Source organism: Quercus robur, chromosome 1 (assembly GCF_932294415.1).
Source record: "Quercus robur chromosome 1, dhQueRobu3.1, whole genome shotgun sequence".
NCBI lineage: Eukaryota > Viridiplantae > Streptophyta > Magnoliopsida > Fagales > Fagaceae > Quercus > Quercus robur.
Genome location: NC_065534.1, coordinates 35,757,318 through 35,779,299, shown reverse-complemented (window position 1 = coordinate 35,779,299; position 21,982 = coordinate 35,757,318). Strand labels below are relative to the sequence as shown.

Here is a 21,982-nt window from a genome sequence, read left to right as displayed (position 1 = left end):
AAAAAGAAAGGGGGGAAAGAAAAAGGAAAACACAATGGAACAGCTTGCACTCACCTTCTGAGCTCTCTGATTCTAAAGAAGAGGCAACACTGGGAGCGGGTTTCTCACTGGTTTGACCTAAAAGGAAAAGAAGGAACTCAAGAGAAACTGGGAAAAAGAGTGAAACATAACGTTATTTCAAAAGAAACAAGGTTTACCTGTTTGTTTGGATAAAGGAGTGTCTCCCGAAGCATCTTTATCTGACGAGGACAGAGGAAACACAGTCTTGATAGGACTAGGAGTGCGTTCAAGATGGGGAATCTGAGATGATGGGATCCTAGAAGCTTTGGGATCCTGAGAGTCCTGGGAACCTTGCATCGGCTGCCCAATTCCATCAGCAGGGTCATCAGTGGGGGGCTCCTTCCCCATAACAGGAAAAATGACGGAAAGAGTTGTGACAGTTTCTTCCCCCAGAACCTTGCCAGTCACAGGAGGGGATACCTCCACCTAAAGAAGGGAGAAGCAGAGAAGGCAATACTAAGAAAAAAAAAAAGAAAAAAGCAGGAATGCTAGCAACACGGAAAGAACAGAAGAAAGGGGAACACACGTACCACATCGTCTCCAGAAGATTGGCTCTTGCCCTTCTTATAATCAGACTTGCGCTTGGACTGCAAAGGAAATCACCACTCGTTAGCAAATAGAAAAAAGAGTGCAACAAAAAAAAGAGAGAAGAAGGAAAGAAGTCTTGCCCTTCTCTCTCTCTCTACAGAATCTCTGGAAGTCTTTTGCTTACTACGAGTACGCCCAGAGGGTCCTAAAGGAGGCTGGGATACCAAGCCAGGGGATCCTAAAGAACCATGGACCGAAGCAGTCACAGGAACCTGGGGAAAAGAAGACTCTACCTTGGTCTTCTTCCGGGTCCTTGAAACTAAAGGTTCCTTGACATCCTTGCCTTCGTGAGATGCCAAGTGTGCTTGAGATTTCCCCGTTTTCCTTCTTTTTGCTTCAGAGCCTATCTCCACACCCCCTGCACTTTCGCCAACATCAGCAGCTTTCATTTTCTTCAACTTAACATCCTTACCTTTAGCAGTAGCGGCACTAATTGTCTCTGTTGCACCCTTTTTGATGGGTACCCCAGAGGAGGTACCAATGATAAGACTATCACCCAGCCAGGCCTCAGGAAGATCCTGTCCATAAGTCACCCAACCTCCCCTGGAGGAATGCCACTCTGCGAACCCGGTCTTGCTGCTTGCAGCAGCAGAAACAATCCCAGCAGTAGGAAGGGATAAGCGTCTATTAGCTGTCGGAGCAGAAACAATGCTAGAGTTCGGGACTTCCCGAATTGTACCGGTGCCAACATAGTCAACAAAAGATTTCTGTACTCTTCTCCAATAACCGGTATAGCCACTGGAAGCAAAGACTCCTCTCTGGGAGTTAGGCACCACGAACTGGGGGCTCCTCCGAAACCAATAAGAAAAGGCCTGCAGCCTCAAGAAAGGATCCAAGGAAGGAAGGGATGGCACCACATCCTTGAAAACTGGCGGGATATCTTGATCAAAACCAAACTGTCGAAGCACCCGGTGTGCTGAATAATGAGTGTACTTTGGGCCACTTGAAGAAGGCACGGGAAGCCAGGAGGGGCTAATGCAGGCAAGATAAGCCAGACTGCCCTCATCGCCACGGCGCAAGTCGAAGGTATTACCTGTTGAAGATAAAAAGGAAGACAACACAGAATCACACGCAAAGCCAGGACCAAACTCACGAGGGGATCTCCAACATAAGCTCCCTGCTTGGTCAAACAACTCCACAAGGTTGAGGCCACCACCTTTTAAGCTAATCCAACGGAAAATAATGGGAAAGGCATCAGTAGAATTGCCACAAAGACCCTTCACTATGTCGGGGGATCCTTGGAACTTGTCCTTCACAAACTTCAAATTTCTACACTTAGCCAAGGTAGCTGCGGAACGATCCCACATGAAAATCTGAAGAATGGCACAGTGAAGGGATGAAGTAATCACATAGCAGGAGTCACCCTCAGCCTCATCTCCGTGAAGCTGGTCCAGTTGAGAATAAACGTGACCCAAAAACAGAGGGGCCAAAGGATATTGGGTACCTCGAGCCAATTTGATTGCCAACGGAAAAAGTGAAGACTTGACTCCGTACCCAGGGAACTCACTAAACAAAAATTTACTAAGCCAGAAGGCCAGGAAACCGGCCCACCTCACTTCTTTATCCTTTTCACAAGAGAGGGTCATCACCCATCTCCCCATCCTAGCCGGCTTACCACCAGGAGAGGCGGAGCGACCACCAAAATGACCAAATAATTTCTCTTCTACCACAAGATCCTCACTAGAAAGATCAATATCAAAGGGATTTTCTTCACCAAACACCGGGAGGAGGAAGTTATTAACCACGTCCTCCAAGGTGATTGTCAATTCACCAGTAGAAAAGAAAAAAGTATGAAGGGAAGGACACCAACGACGTACCAGATGCCTGAGCCCTTTGGCGTCTCTGAAACCCTCAAGGTTTCTGGAAATAGCCACTGCCTTTAGGATGCCGGCGCGCTCCAAACGACCCACAAACTCAGCATCAGACAGTTCCTTGTCTACCCATATGGGCCAACCTTGAATCTTCCCCGCCACAAAATCGAAGAAAATAGGAACCGCCTCTCGGATTCCTTGTCTGATCTGGAGATCAAAAATCTCTCTAGGGTCAGGAACCTGGGCGGAACCGGCGAAACCCGCTTGGCCAGAAAATAGCCAAACGTGAGGGGATGGAGGAGCCTCACCATGAGAAATATGAGGAAAAAATAAACTGGGAGCATACCAAGGATCCCGTAGAGGAAAGGCTGGACGCCCAACAACCTCATGAGAATCGCTTGGAGCAGAACCAGAAGAACCTTCACCCTCAGAAGGACCGGGAGTACGCTCTCTCCTTTTCCGAGAAGAAGAAGAAGCCATGGAAACTCACACTGTGAGAAGGAAAGAAATTGAAGGTGCAAAAAAGGGAAGACCAGAGTAACGGAGAAGAAGAGAAAAGAAAGAGAAAACACAGAGAGCAAAATAACCCAGAGAAGCAAAGTGATGAGATGAAACGGCTACAATAAAGGCGCAAATAGCAGTTAGGGAAAACAGTTTATGAAAAGACGCGCCAGTTGCCAAAGAATTTAATTTGAAGTAGGAATTACAGCAGTTATTAATGAGGAGTAACGGGAAACGAGGAAAGTGGGTAGAGGAGTTTCACCTCAAATACCCAACTGCCACGTCCCGTATAAAGAGGAAGCTGCGAAAGAATAAGGGAATACAACACGCAAAAAAAAGAGAAAGAGAGGTGACTAGAAGCAGCAGAAAAGAGCCGGGATCCCAAGTAAATAGGAAGGGAACCCAGTAGAGGTTGAAAAGGGGGATACCACAAAAACCTAAGGAAACCTAAATCACTCACGCGTGGGCTTCAGGCAACCCACGAGCTCGGGGGGCTAAATGTTGAGGTCTAAAAAATTCACAGTAAAATAAGCCCAAGAAAGAATAAGCTAAGCCCAAGAACGAGTAAGTTAAGCCCAGAAGAAGAAAAAAAAAAAAAAGAAGAGAACAAGTCCAAAGCGATTATACAAAAAGGCCCTGAGGATCCCGAAGCCCAGAATAGGAAAAGCGACCAAAGAAGAAAAAGAGAGAACATCACAGCAAAATACAAGGCGCAAGGATCCTCGGGCACCATCAACAAGCGCGAAGAAAAAAGAAGACCAGGACAGATCGATAGAAAGGAAAACAAAGAAAAAAACAAAAGGACGCAAGTGACCCTTCATGGCACAGACAGAAAAGGCGTCGGGGAACCAAAACAAGGAAGAAGAATGTTAACAAAAGCGATTTCAAAAGAGCAGAACAGGATTCCGCCCAAATAGGAAAGAAACGGAAAAGTAAAAGACACCAGAAGTGAGGATGTCGAGAAGGGCATACCTCAGCACGCCCCAAAGAGGATGGCCAACCAGAAGCTTTCAAAGAAACCAGAACCAAGAGAAGGAAAGAATGAATGAAAACGGAAAAGGGGACTTACCGAGATGATGAAGACAGAACGAACTCTGTTTGCAAAAGACCAAAACAGGGGAACCAACGGTTCCCCAAGACGCCCAGAAAACTCCACTATAAAAGGAGAGGATGGGTTGTGAAGAAAACAGCGAGAAAAAGGGAAAAGAAACATAAGAGAAAGAAGAGATTCTCTAGAAAATTACCAGAAAGTTTAGGCAGAAAGAAAATATCAAGGGAAAAACAAATATTGCTTCCCGATATCCTGTAAAAGCAACTATGGCACATACTCGGATCCAACGAGAATCAAACTTCGCAAGTTTTGAAGGCTGAAATAGCCATTCAAGGCTGCAATTTTTGAGCTTGATTGGACCTTGTATCACGTCCTAGTAAGCTTGTTGTGATCGAATAGATAATGCTTTAATTAAATATCGTTCCCGGGATCCCCACAATATTTCTCTTTTATTGTTTTGCTAATCCTGCTTTTTTTTTTTTTTTTTTTTTGAGCTTACGTTGTTAATCTCTGGCACTCCTCGATATCCCTGTTTGTCATCTTTTCTTTTTTGTCAGGAGCATTTTCTCTGTATTCACTTGATTCTTAAACAGCCACTTAGCTGCGGTGAGTCAAGGCCCAGTCCACCAAATCCCCTCTTTCTTTTTCATTCAGGCTCGGGATCCTTGGGCCTGAGTATCCCGAAAAAGACACTCTCACACAATTATTAATGAAATCTCTCTCTCTCTCTCTCTCTCTCTCTCTCTCTCTCTCTCTCTCTCTCTCTCTCTCTCTCTATATATATATATATATATATACACAAAAGATAAAAAAAAAAAAAAATATATCTATTTTTTTAAATCTAAAAAATAATTGAATTTTGTATATTTGTCCTTATATATAATATATCTAATTACAATGATCAATAAAAAATTTTATAATTGTTTTTAATAATTCCTATTTATTTATGAAGAGGGGATCATTCTAACTTAATAATAAATAAAAATATAATACCATAACTTAATGTAACATTTTAAGTTACTAATAAATAAATATAACATCCTAACTTAAAGTAATGTTTGTAATTTATTGTGCTTTAGCCTTTAAGAACACATATTTTTTTTCAAATAAAAAAAAAAACACAGATATTAATATTACACATGAAAAAATAATGAATTCAATAATTGAAACAATTGAAAACAAAATTAAGCCAAAATCTCAATTCATTAATGAAAAAATATCTAAATTTCTAAACTTTTAAAAAAATGAAAACGGAGTTAAGTAAAAATAGACTTACATAGGAATTTGGACTGATGGATATAAAAACATTTTTAGATCCTTCTTTTTCTCTCGTATCTAATTTCATGTTTAATAGCAAATTTTGCTTTTAATTAAAGAAGATAAATTACATGGAACAAAGTACCAAACAAAAGCCATAACAAAATAAATCCACGTACAATAAAATATTGATGTCAATAACAAAAAATCATGTGATAAGAAAATAAAAAAAATACAAATATATTGCTTGCTATGTTGACCTCTAAAAAAAATACTAAAGGGAGCGATCAAACATAGAATTTCAGCCTATTTATAAAACTTATTGACAAAAGTCATATAATATATAATAAAAAGGCAACAAATACACAAAATCTATTCAATTTGATAAAAATAAATAAAAAAAATACCTGCAAGGTTGTAGGTAGGGTAGAGAGGAGAAGGGAAGAATATAGTAAATAATTGTAAGGTACGTAGTAGAAAGAATAATACACTAAAAAAACGTGTGTATATATAGAGAGAATTTTAGGTTATGAAGAAGATGATATGAACAAAAAGAAGGAGTTTAGGTGAAACTCAAATACTATTTTTTTTAACACTTTATTATTAGGAAAAAGATGACATAAGATGCAAATTTATCCATAAAAAAGGAAAAGAAACGCATTAAAAAATATATATATATATATATATATTTTTTTTTTTTTAATTCTATCTTTTTTCTTTCATTCATTTTTTATTTAAATTCTGTCCATTTTTATATATTGGTAATTCTATCCTATTGATTTTAGCCTTTGTTGATAACATTTTAGATAGACACAAATGTAGTTGTAATTGTAAATCAAATACTACTTTCTTTTGTTACTTGATTATTAGGAAAAAGAGGACATAAAAATGCATATTTATCCAAAAAAAAGGAACTTAAAAAAAATTAACAAAAATGACAAACACCAAATTAATATTGTATAGGAGAAATTATACACAACATGTTAATATTCTTTTGTTTGTTTTTGTGTAATTCTATCTTATTTGCTTTATTTTATGTATTTTTTATTTATTGAAATTCTTTTTTTTTAGGTAATTATATCCTATTCATTTTAGGCTTTGCTGATAATATTTTAGATAAACCAACCAACTAAATTTAATCTCTTTTTGAAATTTTAGAAAATACTTATTATAGGTTGCACATTTTGTTAATACACTTACTGTTATTTTATCCAAATAAATTAATAAGAACAAATATATTGTAAAAAATAAGGATTAAATGGATTAGATGAAGAATTTGGATTGTAATCAAATTATGATTCTTATCAACTTAGAAATTATAGGAGAAGAAAAATTGTATATATTTTTTCTTAAAATCTAAAAATCTAAAAAAATTTGTGCAATTTAGTGAAGTCACTTGGCGCAACCGCAGCTTCTAAACTCAACTTTATTTATATAGTATATGATGATATGATATGATATATATATATATATATATATTGATTTATTAAATTTGTCTGAAGTACAAATTTTTTTAGGATACGATAGAATTTCAACAAGTGACTTTTAAATTCACATCCCAAATACAATTAAAACTTAAAAGGTTTCATTTTTTTTTTTTTTTTTAAATCAATTTCAATAAAATTGGAATTGTCGATGTGAGTAAGATTCCATGATAAAACTGTCTATATCTATATTATTTTCTTTTGGCTTATGGTAGCTTTATTGAACGGACCTTTTAATGATGAAGATTAGTCAATTCAAAACCAATGTTTAAAATATAGCCAAGTCTCGTGAGATGTCGGTATTGCTAATTAAAAAACAAAACCAATATCATAAAATATTACTTAGAAATATACTCCTAAAAACTATATATCATACTTATTAATGAAGTCATTAGCATTATATAGACGTAAAAGACAATGGACACCCTGTTTGGGACGGTGAAAAAGAATTCGAATAATTTTTTAAAAGAAGAACTTTCCTACCACTTTCATTTCAATTGTGAAAAGCCCACTAAACGGTCAAAAGAAAGCAGTCGTGGTCTTTGTCTACGACTTGACGTTTACGTTTGCGCTTAAGCATTCGCTTCTTCTTTAAGCGCGCCTTCCTATTACTACTATTGCTTGACAATACTATTGCTTGACAATGTCCAATAGGAAACCACGCACTGCTAAGATGTATCTCCATTCGATTATTTTATTTTTTTATGTGATTCAATGCTTTATGAAATTCGTCAATCGTGTCTCTGGGTATCTGCAATGCGAGTCGCCGAGGCACTGACAACTTAAAACCAACCAGCTCATCATAAAACATTTTATGTTTACGAAATAACCAAGCCCACTCCTGTCTCACACGCACTGCTAAGATGTATCTTCATTCGATTATTTTATTTTTTTATGTGATTCAATGCTTTACAAAATTCGTCAATCATGTCTCTGGGCATTTGCAATGCGAGTCGCCGAGGCACTGACAACTTAAAACCAACCAGCTCATCATAAAACATTTTCTGTTTACAAAATAACCAAGCCCACTCCTGTCTCATGGTATTGTGAACGTAAGCACTATTTCGCAGATTCAGATTAATTGGATAGCTGAACTCATCTTCCAATACCCAACAACGACTCATAGCAGTGAACATATCATGAGGCCTATAGAGTTGTGGGTTGCCAGAACTAGACATTGACGCTGAATACAATAACACCAAATGATCAAGTTAACAATGTGTATCAACTGTTGGTAAATAATGTAATGCTGCATAAGATGGTACACGACAAAGACATTCATAAATTTGTGTACTATTGCGTGCTAAAAATGAAATACTAACACTAACACTAACATTTGACTATAAACATTAGACATTGTTGTTAATGTCTACACATTGTGTTCAATAGTAAATGTTGTTGTAAATGTTTGATCAATGATGATTATGTGCAATACAAAATGTTGCTATAGTAAAGATTTCATTCTCTTGTGACCAACGTTTACTACAACAAACAACCAAAATCACACCAATGTACTTACTTCACACTCATTCAACCAAAAAAATAAAAATTCAGTACAATATCAAATGAAAATACCATTGCCCTAAAATTCTGGTGAGTTTTTTACCTGAGCTGATACAAATTTCAGTTGAGTCTGAAAGCAGCTGTTGATTTGTGGAGCAGAGTGGAATTCAGTTCAGCGAAAAGCAAGACACTCTGAATGGGAGGAGGTGTGGAGATATTATATGAGAATAACTCAATTTTACGGAGTTTGAGTATATTTTATAACTCGATATTATAGTAATCGAGTTATATTAAAAGACATGTACCCGTACGCTTGACACAAAGACAGTCTGAAAATAGGTTTAATAAGAGCATAACTTGATATCTGAATAGTCGGTTACATAACTCGATTAATTTAAAATCTAGTTATTTTGGGATTGAAAAAAGAAAATGCCACGTTGGCTGTCCAGCGTGGCACAAAGCTGAAGCTAACTCAATTATATAAGAATCGAGTTATAAAAGAGGAGCATTTCCCTAATTAGTTTGGGAAAGGGGGCAAAAGGATGTTTAATTTGCGAGAAAAGAGCATTTGCCCATTTTGGCCTTTTATTTGTTTGAATATATATATATATATATATATTTCTAAATTATAATAAAGACAAATTATTAATCTTTACCCAAAAAATAGAAGAGTCTTTAAACACGCGCATGAGGCTAGTATAGTATATGATGATATGATATGATATATATATATATATATATATTGAGTTATTAAATTTGTCTCTAGTACAAATTTTTTTAAGATAGGATAGAATTTCAACTGGTGACTTTTAAATTCACACCCCAAATACAGTTAAAACTTAAAAGGTTTTATTTATTTATTTATTTTTAAATCAATTTCAATAAAATTGGAATTGTCAATGTGAGTAAGATTCCATAATATTACTGTCTATATCTATATTATTTTCTTTTGGCTTATGGTAGCTTTATTGAACGGACCTTTTAATGATGAAGATTAGTCAATTCAAAACCAATGTTTAAAATATAGCCAAGTCTCGTGAGATGTCGGTATTGGTAATTAGTAAAAAACAAAACCAATATCATAAAATATTACTTAGAAATATACTCCTAAAAACTATATATCATACTTATTAATGAAGTCATTAGCATTATATAGACGTATAAAAGACAATGGACACCCTGTTTGGGACGGTGAAAAAGAATTAGAATAATTTTTTAAAAGAACTTTCCTACCACTTTCATTCCAATTGTGAAAAGTCCACTAAACGGTCAAAAGAAAGCAGTCGTGGATTTGTCTACGACTTGACGTTTACGTTTGCGCTTAAGCTTTCGCTTCTTCTTTAAGCGCGCCTTTCGTTTCTTCTTTAAGAGCATATTCCTCGTATGTCTTTCGTGTTCACTCGAATATATTCTCTCTTTTTATTTCTCTCTTATACTCTCCTTTTCTGTCTCTCTCTCTCTCTCTCTCTCTCAGCTTTACATTAATATTTTCTACATTTGAACGCTCCATTCTAGAAGAGATGGTTCAAATCAAGGAATTGTATCCTTTTTCTGTCTTTCAAATTATTCTCAAGTTTTTGTACAATTTTTGTTGCATGATTTTGTTTTTTGAATTGAATTTTTTACTAATGTTGTTTTGTAAGTGGGCTTAGTGTTGTTTATGTTTTACTCAATACTAAGTTTAGGATTCAATGTTTAAGAAAACTTAATAATTGAATTCTTGTTATGTAGTTTTGCCTTAATATGGTTGACCCATTTCAGATAAAATTGTCAAGCAGTAGTTTCTTTTCTTAGTTTAATTTTAGCGACTTCAAATGATATCAGTGACACCCATTAGTCTGATACTTTGATATTTTTATTTTATGCTAGTTTTATGCAGTAATGTGCGGTAACGGTTATGGTTATGAAGAAGTGCTATTTTTAGTTTCTTTATGCAATTGTTAATTATTACAAGTAAATTTCTCTGTTGTTTTTGGAGGTTTCCCTTAACCTATTAATTTTCAACTGGGGTTCTTTTGTGAAGTCGGATTGTCATGCCCATGTCGTTGGAAGAGGTAAACCAAGAGAATGTGCTTAAATTTTCAAAAATTTACAAAATGTGTAATAATAAAGGGTCTTCTATGGTAGGGTATGATATCCACTATGATCAGAATTGTTCATTTCAGGTGTTCTAATCTTAGCCCTTTTATTTATCTTCATGAAGAAATGATGGAGATTAGAACACTTGAAAATACATGGTTATGATCATAGAGGTACTATAAAATTTTTCATACCCAGTCTAGTTCCTAACTGGATTGTGAGATTGCCACTAATTACAAACTTTGCACGTTTGTGATGTAGTATCATGTAGCTCATACGTACGTGGTCATGAAGATGTCACAACAGCACACAACTGATAATGAAGGGGTAGAAGTCTTGGAGAATAAAGATTTTGAAGATGATGTACTTGGAAAGGGTCGATACACTAATAAAGTTTATCGCCTACAAAGGTAAGGCAGTGAATGCTAAGTATGGTAGAATGAATTTGTTATTGAATTGTGACTTGGCATGTGAAAGTGGCTTCCTTTGTTTTTCAAGGCCCTCTTATAATTAGTTAGTTAGCTAAAATTCCCTTAAAATTTGAGCTGCTTTATTGCCTTATTGACTTACAAAGTCAGACTCTTTTGACTGCATTTCATGGGTTGAAGAGCAATGACTGAACTAAAATTTTAGTAGGGTGACTATAGTGCAATCTTAGACAAAGGTTTTTGCTTTATATTGGACTAACAGCATTATGAGTTATGACTGCCACAAGTGGTTATATAATCAATGTAATTATTTTGATTCTAATGATCATAATTGCTGCCATTCAGTTGAATCAGTCCTTACAAGTTCTGTCAGATTTTTTTTTTCTTCTTCCCGATTAAGTTCATTTCTGTTAAGTGAATCACTGCTAGATACTTATTTTACTGTGGATATGAACTTTATGGTTACAACTGTTACAATCTCTTACTCTTGCAATTCTTATTGCAGCAAAGTTCCTTCTTGGCTTACTACTTTTGCTCCAGCAGATGCTCTCATCATGCAAGAGGAAGCCTGGAATGCATTCCCAAGATGCAAATCAGGTTCACCACATCGTCATGATATCATTCTCTGTGTAACATGTTCCTTTTAGAACTTAAATTAATATGCTTTTTCTTTTTTCTTTTTTTCTTTTTGGTAATTTGCAAATGGATGCCACATTACCCAGTAATGAAGGTAACAACTTCCCCAATTAATTTCCCATTCAGTAAATGTTCTTGTGCAAATATTTCAGTATATAGTGAAGAGCATACTTATTGGTTTTACATTTCTGCAGTGCCCATATTTTCCCAGGTTTCAGTTAACCATTGAAACTGTTCATATGTCTGGCAATGGGCAGTCAGAAAATGTAAGTTTCTCTCTTCTTTGACCAATTTACTAAAAATCATACCTTTATCTAGAGTAGCAAATTTTTCTTTTTTGGGTGGGGGGTTAGAGACTAGGAGTTCCATCTCTTAAATTGTATGATTTTGCATTGGATTCTATGTTTTCTTTCTTGTTTGTTCTTTTTTTTTTTTTTTTTTTTAATAATCAAGCAAAATTTTATTGAAACATTAGCTGGAAACCAGCAACAAATACAGAATCCACGCAAGCCAAAAGGCTTGAAAATACAACCTCAAGCCCCAAGCAAAGGCTAACAACAGATAGCAATATCAGCACATGAGTATAATACACCTAACAACTAGAAGAAACAGGGTGAACTTGCTTAAGAACGGATTCTGCTAACAACACATGAATTTAAAACTTGATTTGCTCCCTAACAAGCTCCACAATTTGATCTTCAAATTTAACCAAGCCTTAGAAAGTGATAGCATTCTTTTGAGCCCAAAATTGATATATGGCAGCACTAAATGCTAGCCTGCTGCAATCAGCCTTCAAAGACTTACCACTTCAACTCTTTACAGCCCAGGCCACAATACTATCTCCCCAATCCTATCTTGGCAGCACCAATACATTAACTTACCCCAAATTCTATGAGAAAAGGAGCATTTAAAGAACAAGTGCTCCCTATTCTCCAGAGCAGACCTACAGAGGACACACAGAAGGTCACTTGTAATAGTCCAATTAGCCAAACTTTATTTGGTAGATAGCCTACCCTTCATTGCTGGCCATGCTATGAAAGCCCATCTTGGAATTTTTTTGGAAAACCAGATCACCTTCCACTAATCCACCACAGGTCTATGCTGCCTGATTTGATCCTAGTCATTAGCTACAGGAAAAATACCAGAACCTGAAGGGAGCCATCTAGCTTATCTACTTAACCAATCTCAAGCAGAGGTAACTTGCTAAGAATAGTCACCAAATCTTCTGATCTAGCCTGACCCCAATCCCAATTTCTGTCAGAGATGACACTAGCAAGTTTTGCATTAACACTACTAGCTGCATCATACACTACTCTATGACCAAACTTCTCATAGGGGCCTTCAGGGCTCCAAAATTCAAGCCTCAAGAAGATATTAGCTCCATCTCCCACCTAGATTTTAAAATGAGGTTTGAAAAGACTCCTAAGGGTGTGTTTGGATACTGCTTATTTTGCTGAAAATACTGTAAATAAAGATAAAATTTAGTTGAAATGGTACAGTGGAGCCTATGAATAGTACCAAAAAGTGCAGTAAAACCTATAAATAGTAGCAAAAATAAGCTGAGTAATGAAATAATTTTCATTTTTCATCAATATCCAAACGCACACTAAGTTTTAGAATCTTTCTCCACACCCAAGAACAATTGTGAGGATTTTTGACACTCCATATGCTTTGGCCATTAAGAAGATAGGTTTTTACTCAAGCTACCCATAAAAAGCCAGCTTGAGTGAAGAGAAGCCATAGAAATTTCATGACACAGATTTATTCCACTCCTCCACTCTCTTCAGACCAAGCTCACCTTCTTTCTTAGGGCAGCAAATGACATCCCAGGCTACTTTTGCCGCTTTTACTAGGCCATCTGAACCTTTCCATAGAAAACTAGAAAACTAGCAAGTTTCTGTCTATAGCCTTTAGTCTTCTTAGGCCGGATAAACACATTGGACCAAAAGGCCTGGATGCTGAACAGTACAGATTGTATCAATTGTAACCTGCCAGCAAAACTCAGCACTTTGGAGGCCCAAGAGGAGACTCTAGCATGTGATCTTTTCCAACAGAAGCAAACAATCTTGGTATCTCAATTTACCAGGAATGAGAGGAACACCCAAATATCTCACAGGAAGATGCCCCTTCTTGAACATGACGACGTTCAGCATACTCTCTTTCAAGCTGTTCAGTACTCCCCCAAAGAAAATCTCACTCTTAAAAGGATTAGCACGAAGGCCAGAAAATCTTCTAAACTCCTCAATACCTAACTCAATAACACTAAGCATTAGAAGGTCATTTGGATGGAATTTAAAGTGCTCAGCCTCCTGGACTTTGCAATGCATAATTCTAGTGAAGACCTCCGTCCCAAGATCAGATAGGTAAGATGACAAAGGATTCCCTTGTCTGAGACCCTTGCCACCCTTAAAATCCCCCACAAGACTACCATTCAATGCAATAGAGAAAGAGGCAGAAGAAATACATTCTCTGACCCAACCCACAAAGATTGCAGGAACTCCAACTGCAGTGAGGCATTGTAGAATAAAGTCGCAAGGGATAGAATCATAAGCCTTCATTAAGTCCACCGTTCAAATTGTGCAATTGACTCTTTATTCTTGTGAAAATTTGCGGAAAATATACAATGCAAAGGTCTTCTTTCATGCTTTCACAAGTAATTAGCGACCAATGCCTTCGAAAGTGTAGGTTCTCATAATGATTCCAATACTTCAAAGCTCTACCAGAAACACTTGTTTTGGCATACCACATTTTTTGTTTGTCATTTGATAAATGCACTTGTGCAAAGAATTGTTCCACTGCAAATATCCAAAATTTGAAAATCCATGGGTTGTCATCTTGATAACCATAAAAAATAGGTGGTTGAACTGCTACCATTGTGCACTAAAATAATAAATCTCTAAAAAAAAAAATTGTGATAAGAACGTGAGCTTGCACACTTGAGTTGAACCTGAGCATTGCACTTCAAGCTGATGCGCTCTATAGCTTGGGCCTGGCACTGCAGAACGTCAAAGGGAAGTCACTGATTGGTTTTGGGCTTTCAATATGATGGGTCAGATCTTGTATTAGAATTGGTTGAGTCTAGTTTTATGTGGAACTTTGAAAGACCAGTGAGATCTGACCAAAATTTCAGGTATTGGATACAACCAATCGAAATGGCTGACACGATGGCGGGGTGGCTGAGCACGGTAATTTGGGTTTTGATATTTGACAGATGGTTTTGTGACGGGTGGAAAAGGAAAAACGAGTATATTTTTTTTTTTTTTTTTTGAAATTAGATTTGGTTTGCTCTGAATACCAAATTGATGCAAGACAATCAAGAGAAAATAAAAGAACAAGAATTTTTTTTTGTTGATAAGTAACAAAAAAATTTATTGAAAACAAAAAGAAACCGAAGTACACTAGAAATGTACTAAGGGAACAAAAACAATCAAGAACCCAAATTACAAAGATCCAACAGATCATAAATAGAGGAGCAAGACAAAGATTGTAGAGCTAAGCTCCACTCGATCAAAGTATGAAAGAAGAAAGACTTAATCTCGAGAATAGAACATTCACATCCCTCAAAACTTTAGCATTTCGTTCCCCCCAAATGCACCACATTAAGCAATGTGGCACACACCCCCACAACCCAGTGCGGCATACCCCAATGGATTCCAAACAAGCTAGATACCATTGTCCACAGCTCATATGCTATAGGGCAATGAAGAAGGAAGTTATCCACCGCTTCCCCACTCTGTTTGCACATACAACACCAGTCCATGAATCAGCATCAGCAAAAGAAGGAAATTAGAAGATAAACCCTGAGAATTGGTACCTAGGGGTTGCTTAGAATCAGCACCTAGCAAAAAAAACTTAGGCATCAGCATCTAAGGTGTTAGGAATTAGCACCCAATGGATTGGAAAATCTCCAATCTGAAACTCATTAATCAATATTCTCTTCTCAAATACAAATAAATCAGCAGCTTATATAGAGCTAGAGCTTCTAGGAAATAAATAGATAAAAGATAATAACTAATGAAAACTAATCCTAACTGAACTCAAATACTAATCCCTATCTAATCTCAAGTCTAATAACTATCTGAATAAAAGTCTACAACTATCCAATTTCCTATGAGATAAATTAAAAAAATTAAATCTGAAAATATAAATTTTAAAATAATTTTGGTTTTGCTCCTGCATCACGAGGTCACGAGGTCTCAATTTATTAGCAAGGATATTGGTAATACATTTGTATATAAGGTTGCAGTAAAATATAGGCCTGAATTCTCCCATCTTTGATGGGTTTGGGACTTTTGGGACAAGATTTATGTTAGTAGAATTAACTTCACCAAGCAACTTGCCAGTATTGAAAAAGCTCTTTATTGCACTAATAACATCCTCCTCAATATAGGCCAAGACTTTTTATAAAAGAAAGCAGAAAAACCATTAGGGCCAGGGGCTTTATCATCTTTGATTGAGAAAAAAATGCTCTTGATTTCCTGGCCAGACACAGGCTTCATAAAATATCTTTTATGTATGCTCGAAATTTGGACAGGAAACAAGTCAATTTTTCCAATGTCAACATCATTAAGCTTGCTTGGAGGGCCAAGAAGCTTCTTAAAGAAATTCAAATCAAGCTCTTTAATAGCTTTAGTATCCTCTATCCTCACTCCATCATTCACCAAGCATCTAATGGAATTCCTTGCTGTCCTAATGCTTAAAGCTCTGTGGAAGAAGCTAGTATTTTGATCCTCATGATTGAGCCAAGTATTTCTAGATTTCTGCTTCATAAATGATTCCTCTGCATTACTTAATGAAAGGTAATGATACAAACATTCCCTCCCTTTGCTAACCAACTCAACACTAGGGGAGGAAAGAAGCTGACTTTGCACCTGCTCCAACTCCAGCCTAGGGGCGTTGAAAGGTAGCCAATGAAAGGTAATGATGCAAACATTCCCTCTCTTTGCTAACCAACTCAACACTAGGGAAGGAAAGAAGCTGACTTTGCACCTGCTCCAATTCCATCCTAGCTTTAAGAACCCTTTGAGACAAGTAATTGAACTGATTACCATTTATCTTCTTCAAAGTAGCTTTTACTGCTTTTAGCTTATTACAAAGAATGAACATTGTAGAACCATGATACACACCATTCCAAGCTTCTCTAACCCAGTCAAGAAAATTTCCATTATCAGCCCAAAACCTAAAGAAATTGAAAGGCTTTGGACCAAAATTTGGTTTATCTCCAAAAGTAATCATGGTAACAATGATCAGATACTCCACCTCCAAACTCTTCTACCACCTGGCTAAATTGATTAAACTAAGCTAAATTAGCAAGAACTCTATCAAGATTCTTAGCAACAAAAGCCTGTTCATCCCTTCTATTACTCCAAGTAAAAATGGGCCCCAAAAAACTATGTACCAAAACTTCAACCGAGCACAAACACTCGGCAAACACCTTCTTGTAGATACTCAGAGGTTCCCTTCCAGATTTCTCCAAAGAAGATAAAACCACATCAAAATCTCCTGCTAGTAACCAAGGAAAATGCCCAACAGAAAGTTTAATAGAGTCCAAGTCTGTCCACAAATCCCTTCTGTCCATACCATCATTGTGGGCATAAACAAAGGTACCCATTTAACTAATTGAAGCAGAGGAGATAGAGGCATGCACACACTGATCAGACTGGAAAAGACAATTGACTGTTTGTTTCTTTGGCCACTTTATATCTATATCTTTATATTAGCAATTGCATGGCTTTAACTTTTCTTTAATCAAATATAAGTTCGCCCTGTTTTTCAACTTTTTGTTTGTTATTTGTTGTCTATTATTTTGGCCTTTCTCAACTGTGTAGCTGAAAATCTAGGTGCATGGTCTAAGTGAAGAACAACTAGCAACCAGGGAAGTGGAATATATTGATATAGCTTCTACTGAAACGAATTATTGGAGTTATCTAGTCGGAAATAACAATGTGGACTTCACCAAATTCAAATCAGAAAGAACTGGCCATGGCCCACTTTTGGAGGGATGGCAGGTTGTTACATGTTATTTGATCCTGTAATACATATTTGTATGGATGCTGCTACTCAAGGAACTTGGCTTAATTCTTTCAGTTATTATTTTCTTTCTAATTGTCATGTGGGCCTGTCATGTTGATAACTCACTTCCCCTCTTTGATGGCTTTTGCAAGAATCATCCCATTGTTTGTAGCTTTCTCCTTCAAAGAAAGCCCCATTCTTTCTCTTCCCCTTTTGGGGGGAGTCCCTAGATCCCTCACCTCACTTTACATAAGGCTCAAAAATTTGTAGATAAAATATGTAGACCGGTTTTCATTTTTTATTAACTAGTTATTCACCCTCACAAGAGGTTGGGCCTTGGTGCAATGATAAGTGCCTTCCTCCAAAAGTGATAGGTTGTGGGTCTTCCTCTAAAAAAAAAAAAAAAATTGGGGTAAGGCTACTACCAATCCCTACTCCCAGTCTCTGCAAAAGTGGGAGATTTTTGCACTGAATGCGACATTTTTAGTTATTCAAACTCAAGCTATAACATTTTCTTTGGCTATCACAGTTTCATGGATCAACTATCTTGCAAAACAATTGTTGTTTTCCTATGATTTGCATGTCTCTTAAACCCTCATTCAAAAATATTTTCTACTTTGTTCATGAAATTTGTTTGCAGGATAGGTGTGATCCTGTTATGACAGCATACAAATTGGTAACAATTGATGCACCATACTGGGGCTTTGGATACCGACTTGAACAAGCTCTAGTAGCGGTAAAACCTCTTTGCTTTGAACAATTCTTGAGATATTGATTTCAATACAAATTTTTTGGTGAAGGCAGATGCCCACACTTTTCCTGGGTTGCTTACCCTAATAACATGCCATATATCAGTAAGTTGAAAGATGTTAATAGGACTTAAGCAGATTTTAAATTTGAATTTAAATATACACATGCAATTGGATTATTACTTATAATGAAGATTGAAGAATCAATGTTCTATGCTCAATTTAATTTTGTGCGTAAGGCCAATTCTTTTGTTAACAAAATCAGCAGATGACATCTAATTACAAGAGAAGGCAGGAAACTTTTGTTTCATCTATGTTGGTGCATTATGGAAGTTACCAAAAGGCTGAACATTATTTATCTTTTCCCTTGGTTTTCAAAATGTTTGTAGAGCTTCGTTAGACTCAGTTTGCAATTCCCTAGACATAGTAGCCTGTCTAATTGTTGATTTATTTTGGGGCAATGTGCTGCATGCTTCTACAGAAGTTGAGTATATAAGATAACACCGATTGAAGCAACTAACTAAACTGGTTTTCTGTCATCCATGAAGGATGTCATAGCATGCATATTTGGATTTTTCCTGGCTATTGCCTTCCAGTTCTTAAGATCTTGCTGCTGTTGGGGGGTTGATGCAACTCTGCATGTATGGAAAATGTAGTTCATAACTTGGGCATTGTCACTTTTACCTGTTCTTCTATAATAATATAAACACTTATCGAAAGGAAAAATTATAGATTGTGTTAGGAACTTGATTGAGAGGCAATACCTTTTCTTGAAAAATAGACAGGCTACTAACATGACTAGTTTGAAGGACAATAACCAAAGAAAAGGGCCAACTCGAAAAGGCAAATTTTAGGGATGGAAAATAGAGACAGGCTATTAAATGACTTTCCCCATACGGGTTTTTCCCACCCCAAAGAGGTGACGGGGCAAGGACAGGTTTTGCATGCCTCCTCCCACCCCACCCCACTTTGATTATGTGTGTGTGTGTGTAGTTTAATTTTTTAATACATGTTTTACTTATAATTTTTTGTACATATTTTATTACCATCCCACAAACAATTGTGTTTTCTCTCTTTTAGTATCTTGCAACTGTCTATCCCCTTCCATTATCATCTTTACCTCATTTATGTTGAAGCCACCTTATCAAAGATGGGTAAATACCTCCAACTTTACCCGAACCCACCCTAACCCATATGGGTTTTCCTGACCCCAAAGAGGGGATGGGGCAAGGATGAGGCACCCTTGGTCCAATCTCGCCGTACCCCATTGTCATCCCTATCAAGTTTCATCGAGTGAACTACTGAGTGACTTTGTAAAGTGGCATATCTTGGAAAGATTGAAAAACTTTGAATGGATGATAAGTGGGGGAAAAAACTTGGACTTGCTTTATTGACTAATACAACAAAGTTGGTTGAACAACAATGAATTAATAAAAAAAAAGTCATCCAATGCACAAAAAAGTTTCCACTTTTACAAGATTTGGAAGAAGTGTTTGGTAGGTGGCCTTACCTCCAATTTTTTGGAGGGGCTGATCTCAACTCAAATCCACAACATGTCACTTTGGGTGGAAGGCACTTACCTTTGCACCAAGTAACTTGCCATTATTATACTAATGTTCCTTGCATTGTTATACTAATTTTTTAAATTGAAAAATTGAAGATACATGCATTTGGAATTGCTGAATTATCAATAGTATTAAATGGAATTGATCTTTAGTTGTATATTCTAATTTTCATGTATTTTCATTATTTGTTTTGGTGGTGGATACATGATTTTGCCCTAATATTTCATCATATATAAAATAGACAGAATTATCAGAGTTTTCCTTAAACACCCAAAAGCAAAAACCTCATTGATGCTGTTTTATGCTTTCTGTAGGGTGAAAAGGCTCTTTTTTTGGAGAGTCATCGGAATTGTTATAGTTGGATTGATGAATGGTATGGGATGACAATGCAACAAGTACGTGAAGTTGAACAACAAACCCAATCTGCTTTAAATGAGGTAAGACAGTCCTAAACTTCCAAACTCTGCATTAGAGATTTCATATGATCTGTGAATATGTCATTGAATTGCGGATTTCCATCTGGGAATTGTGTGAGGAGGTTTTATGTTAGAGGCCATTTTTCTTATGGATACTAAGTCAACATTTTTGTTTTCGTTTTTAATATGACAGGATTGAATTTAACTAGGTTGTTATAGAATTTGTTTTCCATATATTCTTCCATGTTCTTGTTTGTTGCCCAATTACATTTACTCATGTTCGGATATTAAGTCATCATTCATTGGTATATATTTGTTCCTTACACTTTTTTTTTTGTTTGTAATGGGTCACTGGACACTTCACGATGTTCATGATTTCATTTCTCAAAATACCAAAAATAATCAACATTTTCATCATTTACTTAATGGAAATTGGACTACTTTCTGATCTCATGAAAACAATGGTGCCATATGAATTAAAATAAATTGAAATACATTTCCATGATACAACAAACATCTGCCTAGTGATGGCAGCTCCATTTTGTTGAATTTAGGTGTTCTTTATTTTCCAGAAAGACTTAGTAGATGAATGGTTCAGATCCATAGAGTCAAAGAAGGCTCTTACTCTCAATGAATTTGTGGATGTAGTCTCAGAAATATATATGCACTGAGTTATAATCTTGTCTTCTAGAAATGGCCTCTAGACACATATAAATATATAATCACCTCCTCTAAACTGCAGGTTTGCCGTTATAAAAAAGTGGAAATTTAATCGTGATAGCTCTTTTTGTAGTTGTACAAGTGTCTGAGGTCCCTCTTGTCACTACCTCAAGTTAAAAGCATATCCTGATTAATTTTAAGACTCTGGAAATGCATGTCTGCATTCTTTTTTGTAAAGATAATTCAGTTTCAGTGACTGGTATTCTGTGCTGAAAAGCAGAAACTTGGCAAGCCAACTTTGGTGACTAGAATAGAAGGTTAAACAAGGTAGTGGAGGCACTTATAGAAGGAGCTCACATTTCTGGGCAGTATATGCTTGCCGCTGATGTGCAAAGTCTGTTCTAAATTCTTCTGGTGATATATCTGCAGTGTCACAGCTAAATATTCTGCTGTGTCACAGCTATACAGCAGCTAAAATATTTAATCCATACTATTAATTTGATTTGATACTCCGTTATAATTGAAAGTATTCTAAATTAGATTTTGACAGCAAGTGAGGCATTCATAATTTCAGTTAATAATTGTGTCATATTGGGGACTGCTTCAGGTGATAAAGGTAATAAGTGTGTCACATATTTGGGACTGCTTCAGGTGATAATCGTGTCACATAATTTCAGGTGATACGATTATTGTGAGTCCTGGCCAATGAGCACTAGCTCAACTGGGGGCTCTTCTTATAAGTACTGGATGTAGGGTGAGGTATCAGGTTTAAGACCTATCAAATGCATATGTATAATTAACAGGAAAAAAATTATATATCATGAATATGTGACCCCATTATTCGCTAGAAATTACACTTTGTGAGTTCTCCATCAATTTCATTTCAAAATAAGGTTTTCTGAACAGACGAAACAATTATATGCTACAAAATTCTGACTTCAAGATATATATCAATACATTTCATAAAAAAAATAAAATTTTCCTTTCGTACTTTATTCATGCATTTAAACTAATTTGAATATGGAATCCAAAACCTTCTCTCTAAATACATTTTGTATCTAAAGGTAAAATGTAAATCTTAAACGTAGCAAAATGGGTTGGGACCATACAACCCGACCGAACTAGAATTGTTTGACCCAAAGTAAAATAGATTAACTTGTGACTTGACCCTTTTTGTGGATC

The 21,982-nt window shown here is 36.2% G+C and overlaps 1 pseudogene; it reads left to right on the top strand.

Annotated features, from left to right (window-relative positions):
* The first annotated feature begins 9,637 nt into the window (after positions 1–9,637).
* On the top strand, positions 9,638–21,353 carry LOC126733251 (uncharacterized; annotated as a pseudogene).
* Positions 21,354–21,982: the final 629 nt, after the last annotated feature.